Source organism: Rhinatrema bivittatum, chromosome 11 (assembly GCF_901001135.1).
Source record: "Rhinatrema bivittatum chromosome 11, aRhiBiv1.1, whole genome shotgun sequence".
Taxonomy (NCBI): domain Eukaryota; kingdom Metazoa; phylum Chordata; class Amphibia; order Gymnophiona; family Rhinatrematidae; genus Rhinatrema; species Rhinatrema bivittatum.
Window position 1 is genome coordinate 46,687,624 of NC_042625.1, and position 12,627 is coordinate 46,700,250.

At 43.4% G+C, this 12,627-nt stretch overlaps 1 protein-coding gene across 4 annotated transcripts in view; it reads right to left on the minus strand.

The window, feature by feature from the left end:
- Nucleotides 1-12,627, minus strand: part of DGCR8 (DGCR8 microprocessor complex subunit) — a 220,167-nt gene that overhangs the window by 148,693 nt on the left and 58,847 nt on the right. The gene's annotated exons all lie outside the window — the stretch shown is intronic.

Consider the following 12,627-nt stretch of genomic DNA (forward strand, 5'->3'; position numbering starts at 1 on the left):
CTTATGGAGAAGCATAAAACTTCATACCTGAAATAAACTTTCTAACATGGAAATTTTTACTTCCATCCAAATATTGAGCATCCTGACAAATCCCTGGCAAAGATCCGGCAAAGCCCTGCTTAGCTGTGTGCCCCTTAAGCGCGCGCGGCTTTAGCCGTGCGCCGCAGCAAGCTGGCATTTAAACTTCAAGTCCAGGTCCCGCCTCCTCCAGGAAACGCCCCCTTAAAACAAAATACCACTGCGGATGATGAAAGAAAGCCGTCGGGGCAAGCCACCGCTTACCCCCGGAGTCCACAGCAGCAGGAAATGTTAATTCACCAGCCTTCTCCTCCCGACTCGAATACCTCAATTTTAAGGTTGCTCTTAGGTACCCTATTTATGTTTTTATTTATATAATCTGTTTACTCGTTTCTTCTGTTTTTACTGAATTGTCTTACTTTGAATTTTATGTATGGTTTAAATTGTAAACTGCATAGATCAATTAACCAAATTGTATAGGCGGTATACAAGAATTTTTTTTTTTAATTTAAAACTTTTTTATTGAGTGTGATAACAGAAATAAGTAAACAATCATGTAAACATTGAACAGTAAAGTGGACTCATACATAGACCAGTTATTATAGTACAATTCACATTATAACAGATAAATGATAAACGGAGTAGGATCACATTGTACAGGGTCCTAGCAACATTAGTTCACTCTGTACTATCTGCCATAGGTACACTCGAGCTCTATACCGTAATCCCCGTAACTAATACTGCCCTCCACCCTCCCCTCCCCCGCTGTTCCGACTTATAGTAGGGTAAAGCTAGAGTAGAATTCCCCAAGTAACTATATGTATTGTCAAGGTTTGCCTAACTTCAGACAGGGTTGTGCCCTAAGTATGAATGTAAATGCCTATTTTTCAGTTCCCTGGTGAACGCCTGTATCAAAACCCTGTGCCTTCCAGACTTCATAGACCTTCCATATTTCTGTGAACCGGGGAAGTGTATTGTGTTTGTGTGCTGATATCTGTGTTAATAAAAAGATTGAGTCTATCTGTTGTATTTCTTTTAACACCTGATGGGATTTTAGCTGTCCAACTCTCTGCAATTTCACATCTGGCGGCAGTGCATACGTAACCTATCAACATATTGGCACATTTTGGTACCCCCTGCCTTGGCAGTCCTAGTAAAGCCTGCTTTGGAGTGAGAGTACCCCAACTACCCCCATTATCAAGAGCCAGCCTTCAATAGCATCCCATAGAGTGCGGACTGCCGGACAGTCCCACCACATACGGAAAAACGACCCAGGTGTATTACAGTCCCTCCAGCATAAGGGGCTATAGGTCTTTGCCATAAGGTGGAGTTTAGTAGGGTACAAGTACCAGCGATAGGGTAATTTAAAAGCATTCTCCGTTAGAGTGGCAGCTATGAAGCCTTTGCCTGTGGATTTGTAAATTAGTTTCCACTCTCCAGGAGTTATTGCTTGATCAAGATCCCGCTCCCACGCTAATATATGAGTAGGCTGTGGTTGATCCTTCGGACGCAGCATATTGTATAATATAGAAACTACCTTGGTAGCCTGATCAGCCCTTGAACACAGTTTTTCAAAATCCGTCTCCTCTTTCGTGAGATGCCCACTCAACATGGCCTTAAACTGCGAAATGTTGTATTTGATGATATGGAAAGATAGCCTGGTCAGGTAACCCAAATTCTGCTTGTAAACCCTGAAATGTCTTCATTTTATCCGCTCCCCATAACTGACCCCAGGTCGTGATCCCCTTATCCTGCCATGCCTGAAAGGCCTTGTTATCAAACCCAGGAGTAAACAATTTATTGGTGTAAAGGTAAGTGCTAGGATAGTATTCCCTTTTTCTCCAGAGACGGTCCCCCGCCTGATACCATAAGTCTAAAACAAGGTGATATTTTTCCCAGTAATTCCTGGCTAAACAGCACCCATAATTTTGGAGATAGCGGGCAGTGCCAATCTATGATCTTTTTAAGCTGGGACGCTAAGTAGTCACGCAGGCAAGTACAGGAACACCAAGACCCCCTTGGTATTTAGCCTGATATAGCACCTTTCTAGCCACACGTGAGCGTTTACCCCCCCCCCCCCCCAGATATAGTTCATAATTTTTTTCTGCCAGATCGCTAGCTGTTTAGCGGGTACCTTGATCGGCAGAGTTTGAAAGAGATACATTAAATTTGGGTAGTACCGTCATCTTCACCGCTGCCATGCGCCCCCCACCAGGAAATCTGATAGCGACTCCATTCCACGAGATCCTTAGAGATTGTCTGCCAAAGCGTGTCATAGTTAAGAGTGAACATATTGTGACTTGCACTGAGATACACTCCCAAATATTTCAATTTGTTGCTCGCCCACTTAAACCAAAATGCCCCTCGCAATCTTTCCGTGCCCAGGGAGTTGATGCTAATATTTAAAATCTCAGACTTGTCCCAATTAATGCAGAACCCAGACACCCCGCTAAAGTCCTCCATCTCCCTTGAGATAGCCTGTAGGGACATGAGGGGTTTAGTGAGGAGAATTCAAATGTCATCAGCAAATAATAACTTCATGTGCAAGCACCCCACATTCAAACCCTGAATGTCAACATTCTGACGCACTCATATAGCAAAGGGCTCTAGGAATAAAGCAAATAAAAGCGGGGACAGTGGACAGCCCTGACTGGTGCCCCTCTCAATAGTGAATGCAGAAGAATATCCTCCATTTACCTTGATGCATGCCTTCGGAGAGTGATATAACTGACCCAGCCAGTGCAAAAAATGTTCCCCAAATCCCATGCCTTCTAGCGTCCGAAACAGGTAGGGCCATGCACCACCTCGAACGCTTTTCTCCGCATCCGCAGCCAGAGCAAGTGCTGGAATACCTTGTTATTTAAATGAACCACATGGCGTCTATGATTTTATAGACTTTGTCAGCCGCCATGCAGCCGGGGATGAAACCCGCCTGATCAGGATGGATAAGTTGAGCTATGAAGCCATTAAGTCTGATTGCCAAAATTTTTACCAATAGCTTAACGTCAATATTAATCAGTGATATGGGTCTATAGGAACCACATAGTGCGGGATCTCTTTCCGGTTTCGCCAATATGGTAATACCAGCTGTATTAGCTACTGGGGAGATCTCCACCCCTAACTTCAAAGAGTTAAAATACCTCCCCAATAACGGAGTAATTTGGGGTGCGAATGTTTTATAGAATTGAGGTGTAGCCGTCTAAGCCGGGGGACTTGCCTAGTTTACGAGATTTTATTGCATCCTCTATTTCGCCGGCTGTGATATCTTTATCTAAGAAAGCCCGCTGAGTTGCCATGAGCCCCGGTAAGGGTGTGTCTAATAAGTATTCGGTTATGCTTTGAAGCTGTATTTGTGGATCGGCACTATACAGTTGGGAGTAGAATTGATGGAATCTCTGCCGAATTGCTTTATTAGTGATGAGAAGTTCCCCATCTGGATCTTTTATTTTTACTATCGTGGCCTGAGCCTGCCTGCTCTTCAGGGTGCGAGCCAAAAAGTGCCCCGCTTTGTTGCCCCCTTCGAAATATCTATGGTGGGCCAGTTCCATTTGATGGGCAATGACTGCCGCATCCAGAGCTAGGATTTTATTGCGCACCTCCCGCAAACTACCCTGGAGAGTCGAAATTTTGCCCCCAGATTTGTGCTGCTGTTCTAATTGTTTAAGGGTAGTGAGTAACATGTTTCGCTCTCTGTCCCTTTTCTTTTTGAGGTGGGATCCTCGAGCAATAAATGTGCCTCTGAGAACCACCTTGAGACAATCCCATAATACCCCCACCTTAATGTCTCCCACATCATTCCGCTGCATATAATCTCTTATTTCCTCCCGAACTTGCTTCACAAAGTCCTGGTCTCCAATGAGAGAGTCATTAAGTCTCCAAAACTTTTGCCCTGTGTCGGGATCCTTAGATTTCAGAGTAAACCAGACAGGTGAATGGTCCGACCATAATATAGGTTCTATGCTGGCATCTAGGCCAGAGGTCATAAGCTGTTTGCTAATCAGAAACATATTGATCTGGGAGTGACAATCGTGAGGGTGGGAAAAAAAAAGGTATAATTCCTGGATTTGGGATGGCGAATTCTCCATACATCTAGCGCCATAAAGCTTTTTAAGGCAGCTCATGTCCTCTTAGGGTAGGCGCTACGACCAGAGGAGTTATACAACATGGGGTTTAAGGTGAGATTGAAATCCCTTCCTGTTATCAAATTCCCATGGACCCTGCCAGCGGAGAAGGAACGCAGGGTTTTAAAAAACTCTTCCTTATGGGTCGTGGGGCCATAAACATTAAGTAGAGGTAGCGTTTCCTCCCCTACCTTCACTGTCACCCAAAGGAAACACCCGTTACTGTCGGGCTCTATGCGCAGTATTTCATGATGAAAGTCTTTATGTAACAAAATCCCCACCCCAGCAAATTTGGCCGACGTTGGCGCCGCTGCCCAAAATTGATGGGGGTATTTATCAGATCGCATTAGGTGTTCATATTTTTGCCTAAGATGGGTTTCTTGTAAATATACTACATCTGCTTGGGGGGAATTCGCGGGGAATTTAGGCCTTTCACATTCAGAGATAAAAATTTAAAGTCAGCCATTAGAGCAATCTGTCAAATACGCCTCCTCCCAGAAGCCAAGTCAGCAAAACCTCTCGAAAAATACCAACCCACCTGTCCACCCCCTCCCCTTCTCCAAGCTTTCCAGCATCCCAGACAAGTCCCATCCCCCCATCCCTTGCAAAAAACATCATTGCATTAGACACTATCTCCATTACCCTTCCCCACACCCGTCCACCCCACCTCTCCCCAGGAAGTTATCTGCACTTCCCAGTAACCATAGGAGGAGTTTCCCATGTCTGCAGTCCAGCAGCTCCTCCACCCCTTCCCGCAACCTCATTGAACAAGTCTAAGTAACTTTGTAACCACAAAACTGTGGCCATCAAACCATATTCTTAGCTGTACAGCCATCTATTCCATTCTGGGTCTCTGAAGTGAAGCACCTCCACCCGGTCACATATGAAGTAAGTGACCCGTAGCTCAAGTCCACGGGGCTTTTCAAGTAGGTGCCACAGCCGTCAATGCTGGTTCCTGTGTCCTCTGAAGTCTTCTGACCCCCTTCGTGACTCTGTGCCAGCGGGTCAAATCTTCACGGGGTGATAAGGATTTTCCAGGGTTTATAGGCAGGGAGACAGGAATTCCAGCCGCACGTAGTATTTCAGCTGCTTCCTCCACGGTGCGTACTCTGTGCGTGGCTCCTTTGATCACAAACCCCAGTCCAAAGGAGAATAGCCAGCGGTAGCGAATCTGAGCCGTAGACAAGGCGCTAGTGATCGCTTTAAAATCTTGACGTTTCTTCAAGGTAGTGGTAGATAGATCTGCGAATATAAAGATCTCATTTCCATCCCACTGCCACATGCGTTGCTTCCTCGCCGTCACTGCTATTTGTTTTTTTGTAGGCAAATGAGTGAAAGCAGACCACGATATCCCATGGTCTATTACCAATTTTGGGCCCCAAAGCTCTGTTGGCCCTCTCTATGCCAGAGTCCAACTGCGTAGCAGTAGGTTCGGCACCACTGCCCTCCATGAGATGTCCACAGATTTGCTGTATTACGTCAGTGCAGTCCGTATTGGCTTCGGATTCAGGAATCCCATGGAAACTGAGGTTACATCGTTGACTCCGGTTCTCCAGATCTTCTAACTTGTCATCCATCCGTATTTGATTGGCCTGCAGATCTTTGGTTGTGGTCTGCATCTGTTTCCAGTACTCCTTGTGGGCGTCCAAGCTTGTATCACAGCTTCAGTCCTGTGCCCAAGCTCACAGATTTCTTCCCTCAGCTCCGCACAGAGTGCTGTGACTTCAGCTTTATAGTTTTTAATGTCACTCCGGAGCTCAATGAACCACTCCCTTTGCTCTGTACGCGTAGGCCAGTCATTTCCATTGGGCGGATGCACGCTGTGCGCAGCTCCTCAGTCCTTCAGTTCGCCAGACGCCATCTTGTCCCCCTCCGGAGCATCAGGCTCTTCTCCCTTCTGATATGAAAATTTTTGGAAGTCTACAACCTTCCATTTCGCCGCCATGAGGTGCAGTGTGTTTTCCCCCGAAATCTGCGGCAGGTAGCGCGATTGTAGTCGGATGTACAACGCGTTTTTTTTGCATTTTTCTCCAGCGGGTTGGGGAGCTCCCGGTTTAAGCTGCCGACACGGGAAGTGACATCACTTCCTCCTCATATAAGAATTTTTAAATACAATAAATACCCGTTCTAGATATCTCATTATTTTAAAGACCTCTATCATATCCCCTCCTCCATCAGCAATCTCGTCTCCAAGCTGAACAGCCCTAACCTCTTAAGCCTTTTCTCATAGGGGAGCTGTTCCATCCCCTTTATCATTTTGGTTGCCCTTCCCTGTACCTTTTCTCCAGTGCAACTATATCTTTTTTGAGATGCGGTGACCAGAAATGTACACAGTACTCAAGGTGTGGTCTCACCATGGAGTGTTAGAGGCATTATGACATTTTCATTTTTATTCACCATTTCCTTCCTAATAATTCTTAACATTGGTTGCTTTTTTTGACTGCTGCAGCATACTGAGCTGAAGATCTCAATGTATTATCCACTATTATGCCTAGATCTTTTTCCTGGGTGGTAACTCCTAATATGGAACCTAACATCATGTAACTACAGGATGGGTTATTTTTCCCTATATGCATCACCTTGCACTTGTCCATATTAAATTTCATCTGCCATTTGGATGCCCAATCTTCCAGTCCTGGAAGGTTCTCCTACAATTTATCACAATCCACTTGTGATTTAACTACTCTGAATAATTTTGTATCATCTGCAAATTTGATTACCCCATTCGTCGTATTCCTTTCCAGATCATTTATACATATATTGAAAAGCACAGTCCAAGTACAGATCCCTGAGGTACTCCATCGTTTATCCTTTTCCACTGAGAAAATTGACCATTAAATCCTACTCTCGTTTCCTGTCTTTTAACCAGTTTGTAATACATGAAAGTACATTGCCTCCTATCCCTTGACTTTTTAGTTTTGTTAGAAACCTCTCATGAAGGACTTTGTCAAACGCCTTCTGAAAATCCAAATACACTACATCTATCGGTTCACCTTTTTCCACATGTTTATTGACCCCGCCAAAAAAATGCAGCAGATTTGTGATGCAAGACTTCCCTTGGGTAAATCCATGATGACTGTGTTCCATTAAACCATGTCTTTCTATATGCTCTGTGATTTTGATCTTTAGAATAGTTTCCATTACTTTTCCCGGCACTGACGTCAAGGCTCACTGGTCTATAGTTTCCCGGATCGCCACTGGAGCCCTTTTTAAATACTGGGGGTTACATTGGCCACCCTCCAGTCTTCAGCTACAATGGATGATTTTAATGATAGGTTACAAATTTTAACTAAGAGATCTGAAATTTCATTTCTGAGTTCCTTCAGAACCCTAGGATGCATATCTTGGATCAGAAAGGTCTCCCAATTGGAGAACATTATCCTGGTGTAGCAGGAAGTGATTTCTGTAGCAAGGACCTGCTCTCCAGGTGATGTGTTGTCCTGTCGCATTGAGGACAAGTCTCCCAGGGCTACTGCACAGTAGGAAAGGGTTAAGTTGGCTATCATAATTGGTGACTATTAGAAATGTGGATAGCTAGGTGGACTTGAGGACCGCCTGGTAACTTGCCTGCCTGGTGAGAAGGTGGCAGACCTCACGCGTCATCTAGATAGGATTATAGACAGTGCTGGGAAGGAGCCGGTTGTCGTGTAATGTTGGCACCAATGACCTAGGAAAGTATGAAAGAGATTCTGAAAGCCAAATGTAGGATTTTAGGTAGAACGCTGAAATCCAGAATCTCCAGGGTGGCATTCTCTGAAATGCTCCCTGTTCCACTTGCAGGTCCCAGAGGCAGGCAGAGCTCCAGAGTTTCAATGCGTTGATAAGACGATGATGTAAAACATTGATAAGGCAGGCTAAGAGAACTTGAAATGAAGTTGCCCGTAGAGGCAAAAACTCATAATGAAAGCTTTAAATATATCCGAAGCAAGAAACCTGTGAGGGAATCAGTTGGACCGTTAGATGACAGAGAGGGTTAAAGGGGATCTTAGGTAAGATAAGGCCATTGCAGAAAAAATAAATGAATTCTTTGCTTCCTTGTTTACTAATGAGGATGTTGAGATACCAGGTCCGGAGATGGTTTTCAAGGGTGATGAGTCAGATGATCTGAACCAAATCACTGCGAACCTGGAAGATGTAGTAGGCCAGATTGATAAACTAAAGAGTAGCAAATCACCTGGAGTGGATGGTATGCATCCCAGGTTTCTGAAGGAACTCAAAAATGAAATTTCAGATCTATTAGTTAAAACTTGTAACCTATCATTAAAATCATCCATTGTACCTGAAGACTGGAGGGTGGCCAATGTAACCCCCAATATTTAAAAAGGGCTCCAGGGACAATCTGGGAAGCTATAGACCAGTGAGTGGGCTTGTCTGCGCTACGCTCAACAGCTGCAGGAGAGTCATCCAAGTTCCAGCGACTAAGCAAGCAGGGCGAAGCATGTAGATGCGACAGTTGGTTATGGAGCAGATGCCTTATATGACTTGGTAAGGACGTAGTCAAGAATTATGGTGCCTGCAGTCTCGGTCAGGAGACTATTATGGTTGCACAAGTGGTCTGCAACCAAAGTCGCAGTTAAGTTCTCAGTGTTTATAGGTAAACTTTAGTTTTGAAAGGATTTATAGCAGTTGATGAAGAACTTGGGCAAGAATAAGGTACACAGACTGCCTTAGGATAAACCTAAAGGCAAGAGGTTTTTTTCAGGTCCGTTCCCGGTTTCGGGATAGTAGAAGAACTTGTCCAGCTAGAGGAGTGCCAGGGCCACTTGGAGTCTCAATCTTGTCCTCAAGAGTTTGTGTGAGGCTCCTTTTGAACCACTCAGAAGGATTTGACGCTTAAGGTTGTTTTTCTGGGGTGATCTGTTTGGATAGAAGAGTTTCCGAGTTACAGGCCTTGTCATGCTGTGATCCGTTTCTTAGGATTTCTGACTTGGGGTGTCCTTGCATATGGTACCTTCTTTTTTACCGAAGGTAGTTTTGGCGTTTCAAGTGAAGACGACAGTAGAGCTTCCAGCTTTTCCAGATGTGGACGCTTCTGCTCCTCACACTGTTAAGCACCAAAAGTTAAGCTTTATGACGCTTACCCAGGAATACAAGAACACAGATTTTGTAGAAAGCATACATTTTATTGAACAATATAAGTATTCTTGGGAGATGCTGGATGCCATTTCTCTGACACACTGACCACCAGCATCTCGTTGTATACATGAGCTGATCCTTCTTTTCTAGGTAAAATACAAAACAGTACTAGGTCAGAAATTCTAAAATTATGTGACCACCTGGAGAATCATTTACATAGGTTGTCATGTCAACAGCATGATGAGTATCCCTAAACTACCCTGACCAGTTCTCCAAGTTGGGGCCCATTTACCATCACGCTTTAGATAATACTTTGTTCTGTTAAAATCTTGCTGTTCAGGGCAATCGTTATATCTTAGGCTGTGTGCCGTGTTTACAGATGCCCCTGTTACAGTTGCTCCTGTAGCCAACATTCTAGCCTGAGGTTCTGACCGTTGCCTTCTGCTTTTGTGACCCTATAATTAGGCACCACAAATTGTCGCCAGCTTTAACTGCTGTCCAGGTGTCCTTGGAATTCCTGCAGGTCAGGTTCGGTAGGGCATTTAAAGTTCACATAGCCAGAAAGGCTAAGATAGCAGAGGATTCTGGGACATTTGCCGTCTCCATGTTGGTCTCAAGCTCAGGCACACATAACGCGCGGGAGCTTAGGTTTTTGGATGCACACAGGGCATTAAGATATTTGAAAGTTACTAATGATTTTTGAAGGTCGGATCATCTTTTTGTCCTAGGAAGTGCTCCGAAGAGAGGTTTGCAAGAATCTAAGACTACCATTGCAAGGTGACTTGAGGAGGCTATTGGGTGGGCCTACATATCCAAGGGTCGTCTGGTTCCAAAGGGGTTACATGCTCATTCGATGTGCTCTCAGGCTGCTTTGTGGGCGGAGGCTCAACTTGTTTCAACACAGGAGATATGCAGGGTGGCGACTTGGAAGTTGTCTTATTTTATTTATTTGACAGTTTTATATACAGACGTTCTAGTAACATAGTTACTAATCACTTCGGTTTACATTGCAACAAATAACTTGACAATATATAGAATAATGTCTTACAATGAACAAGGTAGGATGAACTTGGATAAATAAATAATAAATAATAATAATAAATTAAAATGAACATGGGAATTATAATTTAAATACAATTTAAGTACAATAAATTTTAAAGAAAATGAGTATAAATGCTGGTATAATTGCTGGTACTGACTATGTCGAGGCTGGTGTCGATAGTGATGAGGTTAAGAGCTTGGTTGTTGGGGTTAAGGAAATGCTTGGTTAAACAACCAGGTCTTGAGTCTCTTTTTAAAAGTAGGTGCTGATTGTTCAATTCTAAGGTCTGGTGGGAGAGAGTTCCAAAGTTTAGGACCAGCGGTGGAAAGAGCTCTTCGACTTAGTGATGTTTTGAGAGGATGGGCCTTTAGGGTGTCTCTCTGGGCTAGTCTAGTTGGACAGGAGGAGGTGTGAGGCTGTAAAGGAATGGTGAGGTCAATTGGAGTAGAGTTATTGATGATTTTGTGGATTATTGAAAGGGTTTTATAAAGGATTCTATGTTTGATAGGGAGCCAGTGAAGGTTTTTTAAGATGGGAGTAATGTGGTCCCTTTTGTCTTGCAAAAGTATGAAGCATTATCATCTGGATGTGAGAAATATACAGATTCACAATCATTTGGCTAGTGTTTTGCGAGTGGACTCTCCAGGTCCCACCCAGAGTAGGGAGCTTTGGACATCCCAAGAATCTGGACTGATCTGGGTATGTACAGGGAAAGGAAAATTGGTTCTTACCTGATAATTTTTGTTCCTGTAGTACCAAAGATCAGGCCAGAACCCACCCGATCTTTGGAAGGGGAGAAACATCTGTTCAGTCTATTTTCTTTTTTTTTTCTATAATGCAGTTTTGAAAGAAATATTAACGTTTTTGATGAATTTTGTTATCTTAGGCTTTGATACAGTTCAATACTGAGGAACTGCAGGTGGCACACAAGGTTAAAGTGGCAGTGTCAGAAACTTTGTCTCCATCTGCTGGTAGGGAGATAAAACCCAGGAGGCTGGACTGATCTGTGTTATTACAGGAATGAAAATTAGCAGGTAAGAACCAATATCCCCACAGATTTCAGAACAGACCCATCACCCCAATCCTTCAAGAAAAAGCTTAAAACCTGGCTATTTCTTAAAGCCTTCGCTGCAATAACATGACCGAACTCCCATTCCAGAACAAACCCCCTACAGCCCAGTCAACAACCAGCCCCCTATCAACCGACATACACCCTTTACTATTCTATTAACCTCTCACTAACAACTGAGACTCCAATGTAAGATTATTTCTGGGCCTGACCACTGTAAAATGGAAGCTCTTCCACCTTGTCCTAACTGTAAGACGTAAATCCTACGCCTGCCTACAATATGTTAAGAGTTCCTTTCACTTTGACATCCATTAATGTTCCTCTCTCTCGTTAACCATTTCCATGTTCCATTCATATCCCTTGTTAACCACTTCCATGTTACAATTGTTCAATGTATTAGACAAATGTTCAATATATTAGACAAAGGAAACGCCCGATTTCCTGCTTTTGGTTGAATGTAAACCGATGTGATATGTAAAATCGAACACTGGTATAGAAAAATAAATAAATATTCCTATATTGCACACACAAATAAAAATCCTACTGAGAAATGCTTCTCTTCAAATCCATCCCCTAACAAGGCAATCTGCAGTAGTCACAGATCAGATGAAAAGAATTGGACAGTCTAAACTGAACACCAGATGTTTTCACGTTTAAATCTCCCTCCAAAATTCTCAACATATACAGCACACTGAAATGTCATGTGTACAGTGCTACAGAAGTTCAGGAAGCTGAAAAATATTCTTGCTTCTACAGGCCTGCCACTTAGCAGTGTAAAACCATCAAAACAAAATCCAACTGTAAATCAAGTATTTGATGTCATTAGCAAGACTTTCTGTGCTTAACTAAACTGACCATAATATACTACCTACTGCACAGGCTGCAGCTGCAGGCCAAAGAATTAGAAAAAATGAGGGGGGGGGGGGGGGGGGGGGGGGGGAACTACTTGCAACAAAAATGGAACATGGCCACATAAAAACTGCAGTTAAATATACTTTTGAATTCTATTTAGCAAATATTTTAAGAGCCCTTACAGAAAGAGTTACTGGTTAAGTGCTATTTCAGGACTCTCTTTCATTACAGCATTTTACAATAACCATGCAAGAGGGTACTGGAGAGACTGGTACAATCCTCTTAAACAGTTTGACTGCCACTGCAGCAAGAATTGCAAAGCCACTTTTAATTCAAAAGTCTAGCCATGTGTTATTGTCAAACATTCACTATGCCAAAAAGGTTTTTTGGCTTTTTTTAAATTAGGATAAAATTTCAAAATATAATGCAATTCAATTATTTCCCCTCCT